The sequence below is a fragment of the Pongo pygmaeus genome, chromosome 20, assembly GCF_028885625.2.
Source record: "Pongo pygmaeus isolate AG05252 chromosome 20, NHGRI_mPonPyg2-v2.0_pri, whole genome shotgun sequence".
NCBI classification, from domain to species: Eukaryota; Metazoa; Chordata; class Mammalia; order Primates; family Hominidae; genus Pongo; species Pongo pygmaeus.
In genome coordinates this window covers 57,691,823-57,713,935 of record NC_072393.2, presented here as the reverse complement: position 1 = coordinate 57,713,935, position 22,113 = coordinate 57,691,823, and positions in this window count along the sequence as shown.

Below are 22,113 nucleotides of genomic sequence, written 5' to 3'. Positions count from 1 at the left end.
ACCCCCGGGGCCTTCAGGAATCCCTGTCTAATTGTGATAAACTCCCATCGCCTCCCCCTCTCCCTCCTCCTCCTTCTCCTCCCCCTCCTCCTCCTTCTCCTCCCTCTCTGTCTCTCTCCCTCTCTCCTGCCCCTTTCTCTCTCCCTTGCTCCTTCGTCTCTCTATCTCAATCTATGTCTCTTTTCACCTTCTTCCCCTTTCCCCTCTTCTGTCTCTTTCTCCCTGTCTCCCTCTTTCCTGCCTCTCTCCCTCTCTTTCTGTCTCAATCTGTTTCTATTCCCTTTCTTTCCCCCTTTGTCTTGTCTGAGGGCAAAGGGAATGTTCCTGTTGAAAGAAAACTTTCTCTCTCTCTCTCTCTCTCTGTCTGTCAGTCTCTCTCTCTCTCTCTTTCTCTCTCTCTTTCCCCTCTCCCTCTCTTCCTCTTCTCTCTTTTTCTCTCTCCCTCCCTCTCTCTCTGTCTCGATCTGTTTCTCTTCCCCTCGCTCTCTTCTTTCCTACTCCTCTCACCTCTGTACCACCTCCAACTGGTACTGGTACCCAAATGGAGCTCTGGAGGACAAAGAACAATACTCATGGTCCTTTTCAGTCTTTAGCTTTGTGCCCAATCCTAAAAGATTACATATATATACATCATATATCATATATATAATATATATATTATGTATATATGCTTCAGGATCTGTAGGCTAAATGGAGGAACAGAGTATCAGGCAGCTGATGGAAGCATGGTCTTTGGAAGTGATGGAAGACATTCAAAGTGTTTAGGCACACAAGGGATCTTACTTAGATTGAAAAAAAAGTCCCGTGAGCTCAGAGATGGGGAGCTGTCCATGGGAAACCTAGCAGGCTATTAATTTCAAGAGAGAGAGAGGCCAGGAGAGGAAGATTTGGTGGTCACTCCACAGAGAGGAGGAGTTGTAGAGGCTGGAAAACTGTGGAAAAGTCAAAGTGGAGAGACTGTGTACGTGTATGTGCAGGCAGGGCCCACAGGAAGTGAGAGGAGAAGGAGAGACACAGGGCAAGTTCTGTCTGCCTCACCCTGAACCCAAAGAGCTCACCTAAGTCTGGAGCCACAGCTGGAGCCAGGGCTGGAGCTGAGGACAGAGAGGGTTCCATTTTAGGAGAGTCTCAGTCTCATTCTCCTATGACCCTATGCAAGGGGCTCCAAGAAAAGCAACTGGGGAAAATAGACCCACAAACTCCACATCTCTCTTGAGGGAAGTGGGGGTTGGTCTTCAGGTGGTGAGGAAGAGGAGGAAGGAAGGTCCCACCCTGCTGTGGTCAGGGGAGAGGAGAGCTCAGCTTTCATTTCCCCTGGAGTGGTCTGAGGGCAAAGGTAGCGTTCCTGCTGAAGGCAGAAATTTGGGAGAGGAACCATACATTCAATCTAGGAAGAGAATCTATCACTCCACGGTTGTGCCCACTTCCAAGTGGGAGAGGCTAATCAGTGTAGACAGCCCGGTTCTCTCACTGTTTGGGGCGCCACTTGTAGAGTGCCCAATCCTGTCGCTGTTCGGGGCACCGCTTGTAACCTGCACGGACCTTGGGGGACTGAACAAAGGGGGATGAATGCGGGAATAAAGACAAGAGAACAAAAGAATGTGTTTGGAAGAAGGGGTCAGGGGTCACCTTGCCTCTAGTGGACAAGGGCCCTGAGCTTTACACAGTCCTCTGTATTTATTAGGCAAAAGAGATAGCGAGAAGGAGGGGCGGAAGAAGAGGTCAGCTGCTCAGTCTAGAGTAGGCTTGCAAGACTATATTCCTTGAACAGTAGGCCCTAGATGTCCCAGAAGATAACTTCAAGAAGCCGGCGCCGGGGAGTGTCCGCCCTCAGCAAACCTTCGGGCGGAAGGTGCAGTAGTGAGTTTGTTCACATCCTCATTAATGATAAACAGTTTACTGTTTGATCATATAGCCTCCAGTGGAATGCTAAGTTGATCACGATCCCTTTGGCCTTTTTGGCTCCCAACAAATCAGATGGTGTCAGCGGAATATAGAATATCCTTTTCCGCTGCTGCCATTGCCCCAGCTGTGAGGGCAGCAGAGGCCTGAGGAAGAGGTTACTCAGTCTGGCTGCAGCCACAGCTTGCTTCCCGGCAGCAGTCCCATGAGAATCACTCGGCTGCGCTCTCACCTTTCAGTCAGTGACGGTGAAGGGGGAACCTTTGCATTCTGTGCCCAGCTTCATTCTCCAGTCCAATCCGTGGGTTTTCTGGACTGACTTTAACACAGTCCACACCCACCTTTGGATCCCAGAGGGGGCCCACAGACACCATAATCCCCCTGTGGCCACAAACAAGCCCTGTCAAAACTTGGAAGAAGGCTGGGTGCAGTGGCTCATGCCTGTAATCCTAGTACTTTGGGAGGCCAAGGTGGGTGGATCACCTGAGGTCAGCAGTTCTAGACCAGCCTGGCCAACATGGTGAAACTCCGTCTCTACTAAAAATACAAAAATTAGCCAGGTGTAGCGGCAGGTGCCTGTAATCCCAGCTACTAGGGAGGCCAAGGCAGGAGAATCACTTGAACCTGGAAGGTGGAGGTTGCAGTGAGCCGAGATTGTGCCACTGCACCCCAGCCTAGGTGACAGAGCGAGACTCCATCTCAAAAAAAAAAAGAAAAAGAAAAAGAAAAAAAAGAGAAAGAAAAGAAGAACCTGGAAGAGAGGACCTGGGGCAAAGCTAACCTCCTCAGAGACCCAAAGACCCACAGTTACTCTCAGAGCATCAGATGTTCCAGATGCAGGAAAGTAGGAACACATCTCTAGGTCAGAGATATCACATGAAATACAGCTCCCAACGAATGACACTGCCTCTGACTGTGACCAGTAGAGAAGGGTCCCCAGGAGAGAGCCCCAAAGGCAGGAACATACCTGTTTCTTATCTAGAGAGTAAGGGAGAGGTACAGGATCCTGGGGCTGAGGGCAGGGGAGGCTAACCCCAGGCTGACACTCTGGGGTCTCCTCTCTGAGTTTCTCCTCCTCTCTAGCTTGTATCAGATACCCATAATTTATATCCCTTTAAGCTTAAATCCAGCCATGTTGGAGTCTAAACAGCACCATGCCAGGGGCTTGTGAAGGAAGATGCACCTCTCTTCCTGGTGTTCTGAAGCCCCCCACTTCAAGTCCTCAGTGTCCCCCTGTATCCTAGGGTCCAAGATCGTGGCATCAGGCCTCCACACCAGGTGACCTTCCTAGGAAGCGGTAGATCCATGGGTAGAACTATCGGAGGAGTCCAGCACATGGTTAAAAACCTAGGTGTGGCTTTTCAGGTTCGATCACAGGCAGTTGCAAAGACTTTTCCTGGCAGGCCTCACTGGGAGACTCCACCCTCTTCACACTCGGTTGTGGTCAAGGACTCCACCTTTCCGGCCAGTCATGCGCTATGCAAATTTGCATTTCTATCCCAGTTACATTTATTTCTAGGCCTCTTTTTCTGAGGTCTTGGACAGAGGTCTTCCACAGATGCCTCTGCTGAGACCACCTTGCGGGGGGCAGGAGGAGGAACCTTGAAGACACGTTTCCCCACTCTGACTCAGTACTCAGTTCTTTTCCACTCCCAGCCCTTCTCATGCCCCCACCCTTCCCAGGGTCTGTGGAACTGCCTGAGCCTTTTGTTCAGGGCTCCCTCCTCAGTGAGAGGACCCGGACCCCTATGTCTGTGTTGATCCATGAGCCACCTGACCCTCCAGCAGTGTGCACTGTTCCAGAGGGGAGGCAGGAAATGAAACAAGAAGAGTTGGTGCATTCTCTGGTTTAGACTCTTGCCTCTATCACTGCTGTCTGTGATTAAAGGCTTGATTCATTCTTTCAGTTTGGTCTATTGTTGCTTTAATTGGTGATCCTGCCACCTTGCAGCTCAGCTCTCTTTCACAGCCCAGCTGAGCTCCTCGTACCACCAGGCTCAGCATCCCCCTTGGATGTGGGCCAGGACACCTGGGTGGCTGAGGCCTGCCAGGATGGACAGGGAGGGTTCAGGGCCCGAGAGATTCAACGCCTGGTCAGGAGCTCGACTGGAGAAGGGAGGAGAAATCACAGCAGTCCCCACCTCAGCAGCTTTCCGTGGATTTAGCCAAAGAGGCAGAGCAGCCATACTCCTCCCCATGGTGGTAGAACATGGTGCCTTTCTCCATTCCAGATGCCAGATGCCAGATTCTCCACAGAACCTGGCTATTGGCCCCACCCAAGGAAATGGTACAGGTAGGAAAAAAACCCTCCTCTGGGGTCGTGATGAAGGTGGGCTTCCTGCTTGCTCGGGACAGAAGTGGAGGCACAGAGCTCCGACAGGAGAGGGCTGAAGACATCCCAATGAGTCCCACTCCCCCTCACCCCGCTGCCCCCTGCAGTCTGCCCCTCCCACCCGTACCTGATAAAATTCTCACCACTGGTGTCACCAATGTGCAGCTCCTTCTCCTCCGACCTCCCTGGCCAGGCCATCTCAGCCATTCCCCAACCCACAATTAAGCTTAAGACTGTGTGTTCCCCACCCCTCCCACTGGGGCCTTCTGTTTCCCCTTGGTGAACACATCCACCTCCCCTAAGTACAACTCCAATAGGCTTTGTGAAACTCCCTACCCCTCCCTCTCTAGCCCAGACCTGCCCCCAGGCCCTGACAGTTCATCTCACCAGCTCTCTGCCATGATACCCCCAAACCCCTGCTGCTTGAGTCGGGGCTCTGGGAGCTGCTGCAGATGCTCCCTTCTCTCACACACTATAAGAATTAAAGAAAGAAGGAAACACAAAAAAACAGCTTAACAGTTAAAGATAGGTTTATTTTGGAGACTAAACCTGAGAGGGGCTTCTGGCTGAGTTAGGTCAGAGGCACTCTCTTTTACAGACTAAGAGTTTTTAAGGGTTCAGGGCGGGAGAACTTATCACAAGTTCAGAATGTTTCTGTGTCTCTTTGTCTTGCTTACCTGGGAGGGAGAGTTTTGTGTCTAATCTCATACATCTTCCTGCAGCTGCAGGCATACCCGCTGAGTCTGCTTTTAGCTTCCCTATCTTAGTGTACCTAAAGGGAAAGGAATGTGCTTATTAGGGCCCACTGTTTTACTGGGGCCCATTGAATGAGTGTGAAGTTTGGTGGTTTCCCAGGAGACTTTTCCCCCTCAGACATCCGTTTATGCCTGAGCTGTCTTATCTGTGTTTCACTGTCTGCTCTTTCCGGCTGCTTGTTGTTAGAAGAGAAGTGATTTCCTTGAAATGCACGAGGCTAGAAAGGGAGCTGGAACTTAAAGTGGCAGTGTTAGTTTAAGATGACGGTGCTCCTGCTCTGTCGTGCACCACCACCAAGCCTGCAAAGTCCACTTTCTGAAAATGTCTCAAATTGCTTCTTTCTTCAATCACCAAGGTGACTTGTTTTGACAGTCCCAGCTAAACTGGGGCTTCAGTGCCAGAGTGGCTGATGACCCTGCCCTAATGGGAAATGAAGGAGAGCTGGACGTGGTGTCTACAGCATACCTTTCACAGGATCTTTCTCTTACATGGAAGATGATGTAATGCCTGGTTGTCTGAACCATGACCATGGGTGCCTCACATGGGCAACTTGTTTAAGCTACAGATGCCCCTGTGGTTCTTTTCTGACCCGTGTTCACTTTATGCCTGCCTGACCATTGCCCTGGCACTGGAAGTCCACCCTTGTACCCACCCAGGTGTCCTGGGGGAAAACCCAGCCTAGAGTAGCCACAGTTCTTCAGGTGGAGGGTGCAAGTTCAATGCACCATCAAGCTAGGAAATATGTTTAAAGATTTTTACTTATACACTCCAGGCAATGAGGGTGTAATGAGTGGAGGGGGGGCAGTAATTAGTGGGGGGACCCAGTCCATCCCTGGTCACCCGAGTCAGGAATGAGGAGTCAGGCAGAGAGAGAAAGTAAAGCACATGGCAACTGGTGTACCTCTCAAGGAATTGGGTGTGGTTACTTTAAGTTCACGGGCAAATATCTGAATGGTTCCCTTAAAAGTAGCAGCAGAAAAAGCAGGAAGGCCAGTCTGCTTTTACAGGAGAGATGCTGCTGTTTCTTTTATTTACCTATTGTTTTTTGTAGAGATGAGGTCCCTCTATATTACCCAGGCTGTCTTGAACTCCACTCAAGAGATCGACCTGCTCAGCCTCCCAAAGTGCTGGGGTTGGTTGAAGGCATGAGTCACTGTAACCGTCTAAGTTCTTATCTCTGGCCACCAGCTTGAGCCATTTGAGTGTGGTTTAGAACTGGAAGTTGTTAAGGATGACTGAGCCCTGCTTCTGGTATTTCAAAACGACACTGAGGTCACATGCAATTCTAAGAATTCACTACATTACTCTCTCCTTGAAGGCATGGTTCTTCCTTACCGAACAATCACGAAAGCTTTCTCCCTAGGCCCTTAGCCTGCAGTCTGGCCTTGGAGGGATCTCTCTGACATGTGTATATTATGCTGACCGTTTCCTGCATGAGAACCTTCCATGACTCCCTATTGTCCTTGGAGAAAGCTCAAGCCCATCATTGTTTCTGTCTTCCAGGACTACTTGAGTTAGTTGAGGGTCAGGAATGATGCAAATCTGTCTCTTTTACTTTTGTTTGAGAATGAATGCACACGTGGAATGAATGAAGTGTTGCTGCTCTTACCTCACCTGGACCCTTTCATGCCTCTGGTGCTGATCCCTAGGAGACTGACCTCTGTGGGGATCCCATGCCTGTGATTCATGGGGAACTGGCCAGGTGGCACCTGTTTCTCCGGTCACTTGTGCACAAGTCCAGGAGGCAGGACTTGGGGGCTCTGGTCCTTTGTTGCTGCCTTACTTAGGGCAAGCCTCTTGCCTTGTCTGAGAAACATGCAGAAATGGAACTCAGTTTTCTTAAAGAGTTAATTACAATGGACTCATTGTGTGCCTGAATTTCTCTTTACTGGGCTGGTCACCTCTTGTTCTCACCACAAGCTTCCTCTGCTGTCCCACATCTGTCGCTTTCCCTTCCCTTTCAGAGAGGTCTGCCTCTGGGTATGAGGCAGAGATGCCACTGCTGCTGACCCTGCATAGGCTGCGGGGACAGCAGCCCCCACTCAGGAGGCTCCAGAGCCCAAGGCTTAGTGTCTTCCTGTCTCCAGGGCTCCTGGCTTAGGTTCTGGGATTCCAGCTGCAGCTCCAGGAACCTGTGATGGTGCAGGAGGGCCTGTGTGTCCTCGGGCTACACAAATTTCCCTACTCCTGGACTTACTATGGAACCCTCCACCTGTGCTGGTTCCAGAAAGGGATGGATGTAGACCACAATCCTCCAGTGACCAGGAAAAATGCTTCATGGCAGGACCCAGGACCAATTCCTCCTGCCCAGGGACCTCAAGACAAGCAACTTCTCCCTGAGCATCAGAGGCACACACGGGGACACTTTTTCCTTTCTTTCTTTCTTTCTTTTTTTTTTTTTTTTTTTTTTTTTTAGATGGAGTCTCACTTTATCACCAGGCTGGAGGGCAGTTGCACAATCTTGGCTCACTGCCGCCTCTGTCTCCCAGGTTCAAGAGATTCTCCTGCCTCAGCCTCCCAAGTAGCTGGGATTATAGGCACCTGCCACCATGCCCTGCTAATTTTTGTATATTTAGTAGCGACGGGGTTTCACCATGTTGACCAGGATAGTCTCAATCTCTTGACCTCATGATCTGCCTGCCTCGGCCTCCCAAAGTGCTGGGATTGCAGGGATAAGCCACTGCGCCCAGCCCACAGGGACTCTTCAGAAAGGAGAAACCCTTCAGGAAACATTCATATCTTGTAGGATGCTCTCTTGGAATATGACAAGTATATTAAAAGCCCAGACACCAGAAATAAAGCAACGAAGGTTCTGCTCCTTCTAGAGGTGGTGGCATGCAGACAGCTGTGAAAGGACCCTGGGGTGGGCTGACAACACTCAGAGGTTCCCCAAGCTCCTCTCTCTCCTTACCAGCCCTGACCCACAAGCCCAACATTTTCATCCCAGGGATCCTGGGGTACCAGTCACACCAGGAACCTTACCTGCTATGTGTTCTGGGCCTGTGAGTGGGAGGAGCCCCCTCCACATTCTTCTGAATGGGGATCTCCCTGTTGTATCTGGGCTCCAGGACCTTCGGCTCCTCAGTGCTCATGATCACCCCATGGCCCCAGGACCACAGCACCAACCTCACCTGGCAGGTGAAGTTCCCTGGAGCTGGTGTGACTACAGAGAGAACCATCCAGCTCAGTGTGTCCTGTGAGTGCTGGGGCCAGGATGCCTGGCTTCCTGAGGGTGTAGGGGCAGAGGAGGGTCAGGGCAGGGGACACCTTGTGGCTATGTCCTGGAGGCCTGGCTGAGCAGGGGAACTAGAAGGACACAAGCTGTGTCTTTTGACATTTCTGTGGCTTCTGGGGTAGGGGAGGAGTGCCTACTTTTACCTCATCTCCACCCCAACGAAAGGGAAATTCTCTCTTCCTGTTCTAGATGCTCTAAGGAACCCAAGGATCGGTGTCTCTCTAGGAGATGGCACAGGTAAGACAGAGCCCCCTCCCTAGGGCTGGGGAAGCAGGGCCTGCAGCTTGGGGCAGGCCTGGGCTACTGCTTCTTCCTGGACTCACCTTGGTAACCTGAGACCCTCTTGTAAGTGAAACAGGGGTCTTCCCCATCCTTAGTCTCCAAGGCCACCTGAGCACCTGTCCCCATCCTCCCCTCACTCCCCTTGGCCTCTTCCACACACAACTCCTACTGGCCCCATAACAAGGGCAGAGTGCCATTCACATAGCAGATCCAGGCTTTGAGTCCCTGCCTCCTGAATACTCCTCCTCCCTCATCTTCTTATTCTCCCCAGTAGTCCTGATCTAAGTTCTTCTGAACAGATGATATAGTCACATTGGTGAGAATTCAGAATGCGCAGTAGAATCTATCCTTAGATGCCTGTCCCCTTCCCCAGAATCCACCAGTGTCTGTCTGGCCGCGCTGCACCTTGATTTGCTTGCCCGAAGGATCTCAGTGATGGTTTAACATCAGTAGTGACATCAGAGTGACATTGCTCTCCTCCAGTACTGTGGGTGATTCCACTGTGTGGATGGACTCCAATTTTGTGGCATCAAAAATGTGGACTCTGATTTTGTGCCTAATGGAATATCACGGCACTAATTTTATCTTACCAACAGTAACACTGCAATAAATAATCTTGTATCTACTGCCACAGTGTACATCTATGCCTGTGAAATCAGTTCTTAAACGCAAAATAGTTGGGTCATATGTTCTTTCTAATTTTGAAAAAATATGGCCAAGTGGTTCTCCATGAAGGTGAACAAGGTTACATGCCCAACAGGGAGGGGTAAAAGTGAATGTATTCGCCTATCCAGTGTGGGGCAAAACTTTTTTTTTATTTTTTGAGACAGAGTCTCACTCTGTTGCCCAGGCTGGAGTGCAGTGGTATGATCTTGGCTCACTGCAACCTCTGCCTCCCAGGTTCAAGCAATTCTTGTGCCTTAGCCTCCCTCCCTAGCAGCTGGGATTACAGGCATGTGCCACCACACCCAGGTAATTTCTTTTGTATTTTTAGTAGAGACAGGGTTTTGCTATGTTGGCCAAGCTGGTCTTGAACTCCTGGCCTCAAGTGATCTGCCCACCTCAGCCTCCCAGTGCTGGGATTATAGATGTGAGCCACTGCTCCCAGCCGGGGCAAGACTTTTTGAAATCAAGGTCCATGGTGGAGGTGGTTTTGGTGGCTGTCGGGGAGGCAGCTGTGAAGATCCTGCCTATCTGCCTCTGCCTCCTCTTCCTCAGTTGAGCGCTGCCCCGGGGACCAAGGAGAGATGTGGGGAGTACAGGGGACACGATGCTGAATCCCAGGTCCCAGTGCTGGAGGAACCTGAAGGCTCAAGAGGGCCAGGCAGTAGGCTGAATTGTGGTGAGAATTCCACATGGACCAATTGTTGTCTGTCCTCGGCTTTCACTGAATGTCCGGGCTGGGGAGGTTCCTGCTCTCATTAGGGAGGTTCTGGGGGCTAGGCCTGCTCTCTCCGCCCCAGTCCCCTCCTGCCCCTTAGCAGGGCACAGGGAGGTGAGTCTGCTGCCCTCTGCACCCCGATCTGGCCACACTGGCAGGCCTTTGTCTTTTCACTCAGTGTCAGTTTCTGCAGGAAGGAAGGGCAGCAGCAGGCGTGGAGGCTGCAGGCCCTGTCACAGGCTAATCTCTCAGGTGTCGTGAGCATCTCATCCTCAACATCCCGCTGGACATCTCCCCCTCAATGGCCTCCAGGATTGCTCTGCTCAGCATGGCTTAAGTTGAGCTGCCCATCTTCTTCCCCCAACCCACTTCTCCTGGGATCCCCATCCTACCGATGACATAGTGGGCCTCATCTCTAAAGTCAGAACCAGGATGTGGGTCTTCACGTGGACCCCCCTCCCTCCTCCAGATCCCACAAATCACTAACTCTTGTCCCTCCTTCTAAGCAGGGTTCATCCTGGGGCCCTTTTCTCCACCTTGTCCCTGGTCATGCCTGGGGCCTCGCCTCCTCCGTGAACACTGAGCCCTCCTCACCTCCTGCCTCCATCTCTCCCAACACAGACTCCAGACTTGGTTTGCAGATGCCTCCTCATCCAGTTCCTCCACAGTCTGAGCAGCCGTGTTTCTTCTCCGGTGCTGGAGAACAAGGGGAAAATGCCACAGCCTGGAATGCAGGCCTTGCACGGTCTGTTCCTGGCCAGACTCTCCTCCTGATCCCTCCTCTCCCTGCATCACCCAAAGTCTCTGCAGGCCAAGCCTTCTGTGGCTCCGAGACTTTGCGTGTGTAATTCCTTCTGAAATGCCCTTCCCTCCCATTCCTGCCAATCCGGGTCCCAATTGTCCTTCAGGCTCAGTCTTAATGTCACTCAGGGGTGTGTGTGTGTGTGTGTATGTGTGTGTGTGTGTTTGTGTGTATGTGTGTATGTGTGTGTGTAATTCTTATTTGGTTCTGAGTGGAGGAGAGGCATTCATTCATTACTGGTGATAGACACGAAGTGACTAACTTCAATGACTCTACTGAGCATCCATTATGTGTCAGCATTATTATTGGCACCAGAGGTTCATCAGTAGACACAGCATGAAAAAATCTCTGTCTTCAAGAAGCTATCATTCTAGAGACAGGAAAAGTACAAATGAAAAGAAATAATAAATAAAATAGAGCATGTGGGATGGAGAGCTGTGTTTGGAGAAAAAGCATGCAGGGAAAGAAACATAAGATAGATTGGGGAACCGTTTCTTATCTGACAGTGAGCGGAGGTGGTGTGTGAGCAAAGGCGTGAAGGTGCTGAGCAGGGAGGCTCTGTGTCTGAATAAGAGAAAAGCATCCCAGGAAGAGGGAAGGGGAGCAGTGAGTGCATTGCTCAGAGGCAGCAGCAGCCTGGGCATTGCAGACACAGCCAGAGCCCCGAGTCTGAGAGCAGAAGGAGGCAGAGGAGGGAGCAGCGGGGAGGACGGGGCAGCCCGCATGGGGCCCTGAGGCTATGCAGGAACCTAGATCAGAGGCTCGACTGGACTCTCACTCTATCAGGACCCTCAGCTGCTCTGGTCAGAGCAGACCCGCGTGGGGAATGGCAGCCACGGAGACTGGGAAGGCGCTGCTGGGTCATCCAGGAGGAGGGATGGGGCTGAGCCAGGGCGGCAGGGTGGGGTGAGGATGTGTTTTTGGATGTGAGTGGAAGGCCAGGCTCACAGAATTTTCTAATGAGTGTTGTCAGGGAGGGGAAGGGAAGAGAAAGGATGGGGCCAGAATGTTCCCCTGAGCACCTGGAAGGAAGGAGCTGTGTCCATGGAGGACTGCAGAGGGGAGGCTTTCAGGGGCGATGATAATTCTGAGAATCCCCCTGACATCTGAATGGGGATAGGAGGGAGACAATGTCTGGAGCTCAGGAGAGGGGTCCAGGATGGAGATGTTTCAATGCACAGCTGGAGTAAACTGATGACCACAGATAAGGAGAGACAGGGGTGATGACAGAAGGAGAAGTGGGCACCTTTGTCATTCATGATCTTTGCAACGGCAGGTTTTTTTGTGTATTAATTCCAAAAATTTATTTGGATTCCATCTGGAATTTTAAAATTTTATTTATTTATTATATTTTTTAGAAGGGTCTCACTTTGTTGCCCAGGTGGGAGTGTGGTGGCTTTTCATAGGCGTGATTGTCATAGCCCACTGTAGCCTGGAATTCCTGGACCCAAGCTATCCTCCTTCACAGCCGCCTCTTGAATAGTGGGAACAACAGGTACTTGCCATCATGCCTGTTGCCTTTGGATTTTTCAAAGCAATATTTCCAGCCTTACTGAGGTGTAATTGAAAAATAAATATTGTATTTATTTACAGCATACAATGTGATGTTTTGTGGACATTTCCTTTGTGTTTTATCATTATTCTATTTTAAAAGACAAATAAAATTGTGTATATTTATGATATGTAACATAATGCTTTAAAATATGTGTACATTGTGTAATGAAGAAATAAGCTAATATATGCATTACATCTCACACTTATCAACCCCTTTGCACTTTAAAGTAACACCTTATACTCATCAAAAGGATTGCTTTGTATCCAGCAATATTTGTTTTGTTTTGTGATGAGAACATTGGAAATTTACTATCTTAGCAGTATTGAAATATATGATACAGTATTATTGGCTCTAGTCACCATGCAGTACAGGAGATTTCCAGATTCCTCTTGTCTACCTGAAACTTTGTACCCTCTGACTAACATCTCTTCATTGTCTCCAATCCCCACCCCTGATCACCAGGGTTCTAGCCTCTGCTTTTATGAAATTGACTTCTATAGATTCCTCATATAAGCGGAATCATGAAGTATTTGCCTTTCTGTGCCTGGCTTATTTCACTTGGCATATTGTCCTCCAGGTTCATCCATGTTGTTGCAAGTGACAAAATTTTCTTTCTTTCCAAAGCTGAATAATATTCTCTTGCGTATACATGCCACATTTTCTTTACCCATTCACCCATTGATGGACACTTAGGTTGATTCCGTATCTTGACTATTGTGGATCGTACTTTGCTAAACATGGGAGTACAAATGTCTCTTTTGTTTTCTTTCAATAGATACCCATAAATGGGAATTCTGGATCATATGGTAGTTGTATTTTTAATTTTGGGAGGACAAACATCCTGCTTTCCATAATGGCTGTGCTAACGTACAGTCCCATTAATAGCGTACAAAGTGACCCAAAGTGTTTTTAATGAAATTATGAGATTTACTAGCCTACTGGCACACGAACCTGTTTTTCTGTTAACAATGCACACTTTTCCTTAAATAAGAGAATAAACGGAAAGTTTGAGCTTATGAAACGACTTTTGTATATTGTTGAAATCTCAGTAATTCAGTTTCTGAGTATATGCAGCCTATCTTTGTATGTTGGACAAACACTGGCTGGCAAACTGGCATAGGTCAGAAAAAGTGCCCAGATGCATTAAATATTCATGTAGGGTCTGTCTCCTGCTGTAAACTAAAACCCGGTTGAAGGCAGTGTCTTAACCCATTAAATTATTTTTATTACACTGAACAATTTAGATAAAGATATAAATTAGAAATTAAAATTAAGCTGATAGATCTAATAATAATAATATGTATACCTGCCTTTCCTTTTATTGATAATTATTTGAAAGAATAAGGAAATATCTTCAGGTATATTAAAAATATGTGTTGCTAATTTTAAAAATTCACATCTCTAGTATAGAGATAATGCATGCAAAACTTTGTTGAGGAGATTGAACATGGATCAAAGTTATGACTAAGAGTTTTGTTTGTTTTCCTCATGGAAACGACCTAATTTATTCTTGATGAGAAATCTCTAGTAGAAATGATGCTTCTTACAGGCCGAGCAAGCTTATGATACAAATATCCAAAAATTTTAATTGTAAGGTATGAGGATTTTGTTTTCACTGTTATGTCAAAATGTTTCTCTCACTGGAACTCTTTTAGGCAAAATAAATTCCAAATTAGACTATAAAAATTACACCTAATAAAGTTCATTAAAAAACATAATGAGAAATCACAACTTCATATTTAACCTTCCAGTCTATGAACATGATATAACTTTATTTACTATCAAAACAAATTTCGTTGAATTTTCTATTATATGCCACATTTTTACTTAAAAGATAATCTAGGACAAGTATTGTACTTATGGGTGGCTCAATCACTTATATATCGAATACAGGTAAAACTAGCTGTCTTATTTTAGTAAGGATGAATGAACATTGATCTAGATACTACTGTGTTTAAAAATTGTTCAAATAAGGGTGGTGTAGTTCAAGACGACTAACTAGAAGCATTTCATGCCTGCCTCCTCCACTTAGAAGAACCAGAGTAATGTATAGACAGTCATACTCAAATTACATTATCCAAGGGAAAATCCTGGAATCCACCAGAGAAGTGGCAGAGGACACCAAAAACAGGGAAGGAGAAGGAAAATAGGCAGCCTCCCTGGCTGGGATTGGCTGGGAGCTGGGAGTGACTTCCCATGCACAAAGGACTGAGTTAGGAACTTCCAGTCGTCCACATGTCCATGGCAGAATTCAGCAATCCTGGCCAAGGGAGAAGCCCTCAACTCTATGAAACTAACATAGAGAGTCAGGACACTATTGGACAGAACTACTCCAGGAAGGGAGCTCCTGCTGGGTTCCACACCTTTCTGACACTTAAGCATTTTCAAGCTTATCCTCTGGAAACTGTATGCTGTTCAGGGACCCAGAGACACTGAAACTGGGGCATTACAGAAACTCAAGCTGTTGCTGCTGGGACAGGGGATTGAACCAGGAGTGCTCCTGCAGGTGGGGCTAGAAAGTGAGCAAGCTTTGGGCAGCAATGGCTGTGAAGCAAGCACTGCCAGGATCTGAGACAAGGATGCAAGAGGGGCTCAAATTGCCATTGGAGCTTGTTTGCAAGCCAGATGGGAGCTCCAGCAACCAGGGTGAGGGGGGATGTGGAGCCCCTCCAGGACTGGAGTGTGAAAGGGACATATGTTCTTCCACCACCTTCAACTGACCCAGGCTGTGACCACTCAAGATGGCCCTACCCTCTTCAGTATCAGGGCCTCAGTGAGGCTGCCACTGCCCCTCACCCAAATACTCTGCCTGGGACCTGATGATTGCTCTGACCCTGCCCACAATGGCAAGTGCCTGCTCTCACCACTGAGGACCTGATCACAAGCCCATCTAGCTCAGCTTCACCTCACCTCTCCCGCTCTGAGACAGAGCACATAGCCTAGGGTCCTGCGTATTGCTCGACCGAATTCACTACCTTGGGCACCTGAGCACTTCTTCTGGGGGCTTGAGGTTGGACCTAAACTTCTGGCTGCTACCACCTTGCCTGGCACCTACCTGCAAGTGCCACCTGTGGGTCCAAAGGCTGTCTTGTCCAGCCCACTGCAGCCAGCACCAATATTAATGCACATCACTTGGGACTCATAGAATCATCTTGCCCATGCTGTTGCTATTGCCAATGCCATGCTGGCTACCCAGGGGCCTGAGAACCCACACAATTGCTTGATCCATTGGTGCTACTATGAGCATCCAAGTGAGCAACCTGAAGGCCCAAGAATCAACCCACTGGTAACTGCCAACAGAGAAGCCAGCATATACCACCCTGGGGCACAAAGATAGATGCTCAGCCCACTGATGCCAAAGCTGGGGACCTGAAGACTCTCCCACTCAGCATCTCTGTCCCTAGCACAACTTTACCATATTCTCCACTAATAACCATGCTCCAACTAGCCAAAGAAATCACACATATCACTAATGCTGTTTATAGTCAAAGAAATATACAGAAAGTACACTACTGCACATACCCAGAATCAAAGCCAAAGCACCCCACTAAACAAGCAACATAGATACATTTTCAAGAAATGTCTTCTATTCGGGACTGGCTCATATCTTTTTATCTAACTAGATGTCAGATCTTGAAATCTGTATTCTCGAAGCAATTCTGCCACTTGATCGTATTCTCAAGGGCCCTGATAGGCTCCTTTACAAGGACCAATTCTGTTCCTAGAGCTTAACTAGAATTAATTCTTCACTGAGAAAAAAAGTTAACTAGGAAAGTATTTCTTTCCTAATCTCACTCAAATCTGCAGAATTATTTGTAATTAATGATACAAAATCTGGCCAAAAGGAGGCTTGTAAATAGCGTAAAGTGGTGTCTTATACTAAACGGTGGAAGGTTTAGGCAGAGAAGCTCTTTGAAATTGTCAGATGAGCTGGGCTCACAAGCCTGATTCAAACAGGCTGTCGGTCTCCTCTCTCCCCTTAATACTGTGCAGCCCAAACCCCTAGGACTTTTGAACATCTGAGCAGTTTTGTGCTTTGAGCCACTTTTTGACAAAAAATGGCTCCATTTTTCCACAGTGTGATTTTCTTAAAATAGTTCAATGTTTTGTAGTCTCATAGTAGTAGTGTTGCTTTCTAAGCTGTAACAGTCGATTTTATTCTTCTACTCTGAAAAATCTTGACTTTTTTGAGTGTATATTTTATATAAACGGAGCCTTAAGGGATTGGTTTTCATAATTTAATATTTTTTGTATTTGCTCTTGTATAATTGTTTTTAATGGAAAGTATTAAAGAATTGAGAGTGGAATTCTTAGAACCAAAGTTATTCTTAATAAAAATCACCACATGCTTGGACCATGAAAAAAAAAAGAAATGTCTTCTACGAAAGTAAATTAAAAAATAGGAAGAAGCCACTGTTGTACTAGATGCACAGATTTTAACATACGGACACAGGAAACATGAAAGAGCAAGGAAAGGAACACAAGAATTCTGCAGAAATAGATCTTAATCCAAAAGAAATTTTTGAAATTCCAGACAAAGAATTCAAAATATTGATGTTAAAGAAGCTCAGTGAGATACAATAGAATTCTGAAAATCAGTACTATGGAAACCAGAAAAACAATTCAGGGTACAAGTGAGAAATTGATCAAAGAGATATATATTTTTAAAAATAATCAAATATAAATTCTGGAACTGAATAGTTAATTGAAGGAAATACAAAACACATTTGAAAAGTTTAACAATAGACTAAATCTGGCAGAAGAATCTCAGAACTTGAAGACAGGTTTTTTGAAATAATCTAGTCAGACAAAAATAAAGGGAAAAGTACAAAAAATAATGAGCACAGCCTTAATAACATTTAGGACAACATAAAGCAATGGAATTTATAAATTATTGGTATCTCTAGGGGAGAAAAAACAAAGAAATATTGGAAAACCTACTTAACAAAATAATACATGAAAACGTCCCAAGTCTAACAAAAGATTTAGGTATAGAGATACAGAAGGCCCAATGATCCCCAGGCACATCCCCAATGCAACAGGTCTTCTCCTTGGCACATTATAGTCAGACTGTGTGAAGTCAAAATTAAAGAGCAAATTCTACAAAAAGCAAGAGAAAGGCATCTAGCTACCTCTAAAGGAAATTCCATTTGACTAAGAGCAGATTTCTCAGCAGAAACCTTACAGGCCAGAAAAGAAGGAACTGATATATTCTAAGTGCTAAAAGAAAAAATAACTGCCACCACAGAATATGCAAAGAAACTATTCTTCATAAATAAAAGAGAAATAAAGTCATCCCAAGACAAACAAATGCTGATGGAATTTATTACCACTAGACCAGCCCTGCAAAAAATACTCAGAGTCCTAAACCTGGAAGCAAAAGGATGATTTTATCATCATGAAAACATATGAAAGTAAAAAATTCACTGGTAAAGCAATCATGCAAATGAGAACTAGAAAGGACTCAAATGGTACCACTACAGAAATCCACCAAATCACAAGGACAAACAATAAGATAAAAGGAAAGAAACAACAAATGTTTACAACAAGAAAATGGTTGATAACCTGACAGAAAGAAAGCCTCACAAATCAATAATAACCATGTATGTAAATGGATTAAAGTATCCTCTTAAAAGATATAGAATGGCTGAATGGATTTTAAAAATGACTCAACTATATGCAGCTTAAAGAAACACACCTTAAGAAAAGACACATATAGACCAAAAGTAAAAGGATGGAGAAAGTTATTCCACACAAATGGAAACCAATAGTAAGCAGCAGTAACTATACTTAGATAAAACAGACCTTAGGTCAAGAGCAGTAGAAAAAGACAAAGAAGGTCATTACATAATGATGAAGGGATCAACCCAGCAAGAGGATATAACAATTCTAAATATATATGCACCCAGCAATGGAGCAGCCATATCTATAAAGCAAATATTACTAGATCTAAAAAGAGAGATAGAATGCAATACAATAATGGTGAGAAGCTTCACCACCCTATTCTCAGTATTAGACAGATCATCTAGACAGAAAATCAACAGAGCGCCTCTGCCCGGCCGCCCTGTCTGGGAGGTGAGGAGCGCCTCTGCCTGGCCGCCACCCCGTCTGGGAGGTGAGGAGCGCCTCTGCTCGGCCGCCCCGTCTGGGAAGTGAGGAGCGCCTCTGCCCGGCCGCCCCGTCTGGGAGGTGAGGAGCGCCTCTGCCTGGCTGCCACCCGGTCTGGGAGGAAGTGAGGAGCGCCTCTGCCTGGGCGGCCCCGTCTGGGAAGCGAGGAGCGCCTCTGCCCGGCCGCCCTGTCTGGGAGGTGAGGAGCACCTCTGCCCGGCCGCCCTGTCTGGGAGGTGTACCCAACAGCTCCGAAGAGACAGCGACCATCGGGAGCGGGCCATGAGGACGATGGCGGTTTTGTTGAAGAGAAAGGGGGGAAGTGTGGGGAAAGGAAGGAGAGATCAGATTGTTGCTGTGTCTGTGTAGAAAGAGGTGGGCATAGGAGACTCCATTTTGTTCTGACTAGGAGAAATTCTTCTGCCTTGGGATGCTGTTGATCTATGGCCTTTCCCCCAGCCCCATGCTCTCTGAAACATATGCTGTGTCAACTCAGGGTTAAATGGATTAAGGGCGGTGCAAGATGTGCTTTGTTAAACAGATGCTTGAAGGCAGCATGCTCTTTAAGAGTCATCACCACTCCCTAATCTCAAGTACCCAGGGGCAGAAACACTGCAGAAGGCCGCAGGGTCCTCTGCCTAGGAAAACCAGAGACCTTTGTTCATGTGTTTATCTCCTGACCTTCTCTCCACTATTATCCTATGACCCTCCCATATCCCCCTCTCCGAGAAACACCCAAGAATGATCAATAAATACTTCATAAATTAAAAAATATATATATATATAACATTTATTATTTTAGAACCATAATAATGTCCCACTCTTTAAAACAAATAATAAAATCGACCAATATGGGGGTGAGGCACAAAATAGAACACAAACAACAACAAATAAACCTATCTCTATAACAAATAATGACATAATCCCACTGACGGGGATGGGGAAGAATAGAACTAACCTAAGAACATTTCAAAAATAGTTTTTTGACTGGATACCGTAATGCTAAAGACAAAAAGAACTACACACAAATCCTGTTCTCTAGTTTATAAATCTGTTTCTCACAGGGGCATGGGTTAGTGACATACTAGATGTGTATACTAGGTGATATAGTTTGTATACATGTCCCCACTCAAATTTCATATTGAAATGTGACCCCCAATGCTGAAAGTGAACCCTGGTGGGAAGCGATTGGAACATGAGGGCGTGTTCTTATGAATAGTTTAGCACCATCCCTCTTGGGTACTCTCCACACAATAGTGAGTGAGTTCTCATAAGACGTGGTTGTTTAAAAGTGTGCAGCCCCTCTCCCCTTGCTCTCTTGCTCCTGCTCTGGCCGTGTGACGTCCCTGCTCCCCTTTCACCTTGCGCCATGATTGTAAGCTTCCTGAGGCCTCTCTGGAAACTGATGCCAGAGCTATGCTTCCTGAGCAGCCTACAGAACCATGAGCCAATTAAACCTCATTTCTTTATAAAAAAAAAAAAAAAAAAAAAATCAACAAACATCCATTTAAACTACACTATAGACCAAATGGAACTAACAGACTTTTACAGAACTTCTACCCAACAACTGCAGAATACATATTCTTTTCATCAGTACACGAAACATTCTCCAGGATACACCATATATTCGGCCACAAAATAAGTCTCTATAGATTTTTAAAAAATCAATATTATACTAAATGTATACTCAGACCACAATGGAACAAAACAACAAGTCAGCACAAAGAGGAACTCTGGAAACAAGACAAATGCATGGAAATTAAACAATAGGCTGTTAATGACCTACCAGGTGAAATCTATACAGGAAAAACTAAAAAACACTGATGAAAAAAATTGAAGATGACACAAATAAATGGAAAAACATCCCATACTCATGGACTGGAAGAATGAAGATAGTTAAGAAGACCACATTGGTCTATAGCAATCTAAAGATTTAATGTAATCCATATCAAAATACCAATGTCAGTCTTCACAGAATTGTAAAAAACAATTATAAAATTCATATGGATCCAAAAAGAGCCTGAATAGCCACAGCTATCTGAGCAAAAAGAACAAAGCTGGTGGCATCACATTACCCGACTTCAAAGTATATTACAAGGCTATAATAACCAAAACAGCATGATACTGGTATAAAAATAGATGCATAGACCAATGGAATATAACCCAGAAATAAGGCCACATGTATACAGCCAATTGATTGTCAACAAAACTGACAAGAGATTACATTGAGGAAAGGACACCTTCTTCAATAAATGGTGCTGGGAAAATTGTATACCCACACACAAAAGAATGAAACTGGATTCTTCTCTCTCACCATATAAAAAAAAACTCAAAATGAATCATACACTTAAATGTAAGACCCAAAACTATATATATAAATAAAAAAACAGCTACAAGAAAACCTAGGGAAAACTCTTTTGAACATTGGTCAGAAGAGTCAGAAATTATGACTAAGTTCTGAAAAGCACAGGCAACAAAAACAAAAATAAGCAAATGGGACTTAATAAATAAAAAGCTTCTGCCAGCAAAAGAAATAATCAGAGTGAAGAAACAACCTGTTGAATTGGAGAAAATATTCGCAAACTATTCTTTTGACAGGAGACTAATATCCAGACTGTACAAGGAACTCAAACAACTCAACAGGAAAAAGAAAATAATCCAAGTAAAAAGTGGGCAAAGGACAGGAATAGACAGTTCTCAAAGAATACATAAGAACAGCCAATATGAAAAAATGATCAGCGTCACTAATCATCAGAAAAGTGCACATCTAAACCAAAATGAGATACCATCTTACCCAGTCAGAATGACTATTACTAAAAAAAACAAAAAATAACAGATTTTGGCAAGGATGAGGAGAAAGATAACTCTTCTGTACTGTTGGTGGGAATTTAAACTAGTACAGCCACTTTGGAAAACACTATGGACATTTCTCAGGAACTAAAAATAGAATTACTATTCGATCATGCAAGCCATCCCACTACTGGGTATCTACCCAAAGGGAAAGAAAGAAATACATCAAAGAGATACCTGCATTCACATGCTTTTTGCTGCACTATTCACAATATCCAAGATGTGGAATCAACCTAAGTGTCAATTAACAGATGAATGGATAAAGAAAATATGGTATACATACTATTTGGCCATAAAAAAGAATGAAATTGTGTCATTTGCAGCAACATGGATGGGACTAGAAATCATTATCTAAATTGAAATAAGTCAGACACAAAAAGACAAATATTGCATGCTCTCACTTCTAAAAAAATATCACATGCAGGTGGACAGTAGAAAGATAGACAACAGAGACTGGAAAGGGTCAGATAGGGGGAGGATGGAAGATGAATAGAAGTGAGTGAAGTGCTACAAACATACAGTTAAAAGGAATAAATTCAGTGTTAGAGAGAAGAATAGTGTGATTTTAGTTAACAAGAATGTATTGCACTCAGTTGACGGACACTCTAAATATCCTGACATAATCATTATGCATTATATACACGCGAAAAAATTTTACATCTACTCCTTAAGTTTGTAGAAATAAAAAAATTTACAAATATATGGTGGCAAATTCTAATACCTCATAGGTATTAGAGATTTGCCAGATGCAGACTGCACAGAGGAAAATGGAAAGCCATGTGAGCTAGACCTAAAAATTTTAATTTTGTCTGGATATTCCGCTCATGTTGTCCAGAAATATGTCTTTTGTGCCACATTTAACTGTGAGAAGCAGATTTTTTACAGGAAAGAAATTTCTAATCTCTATGAT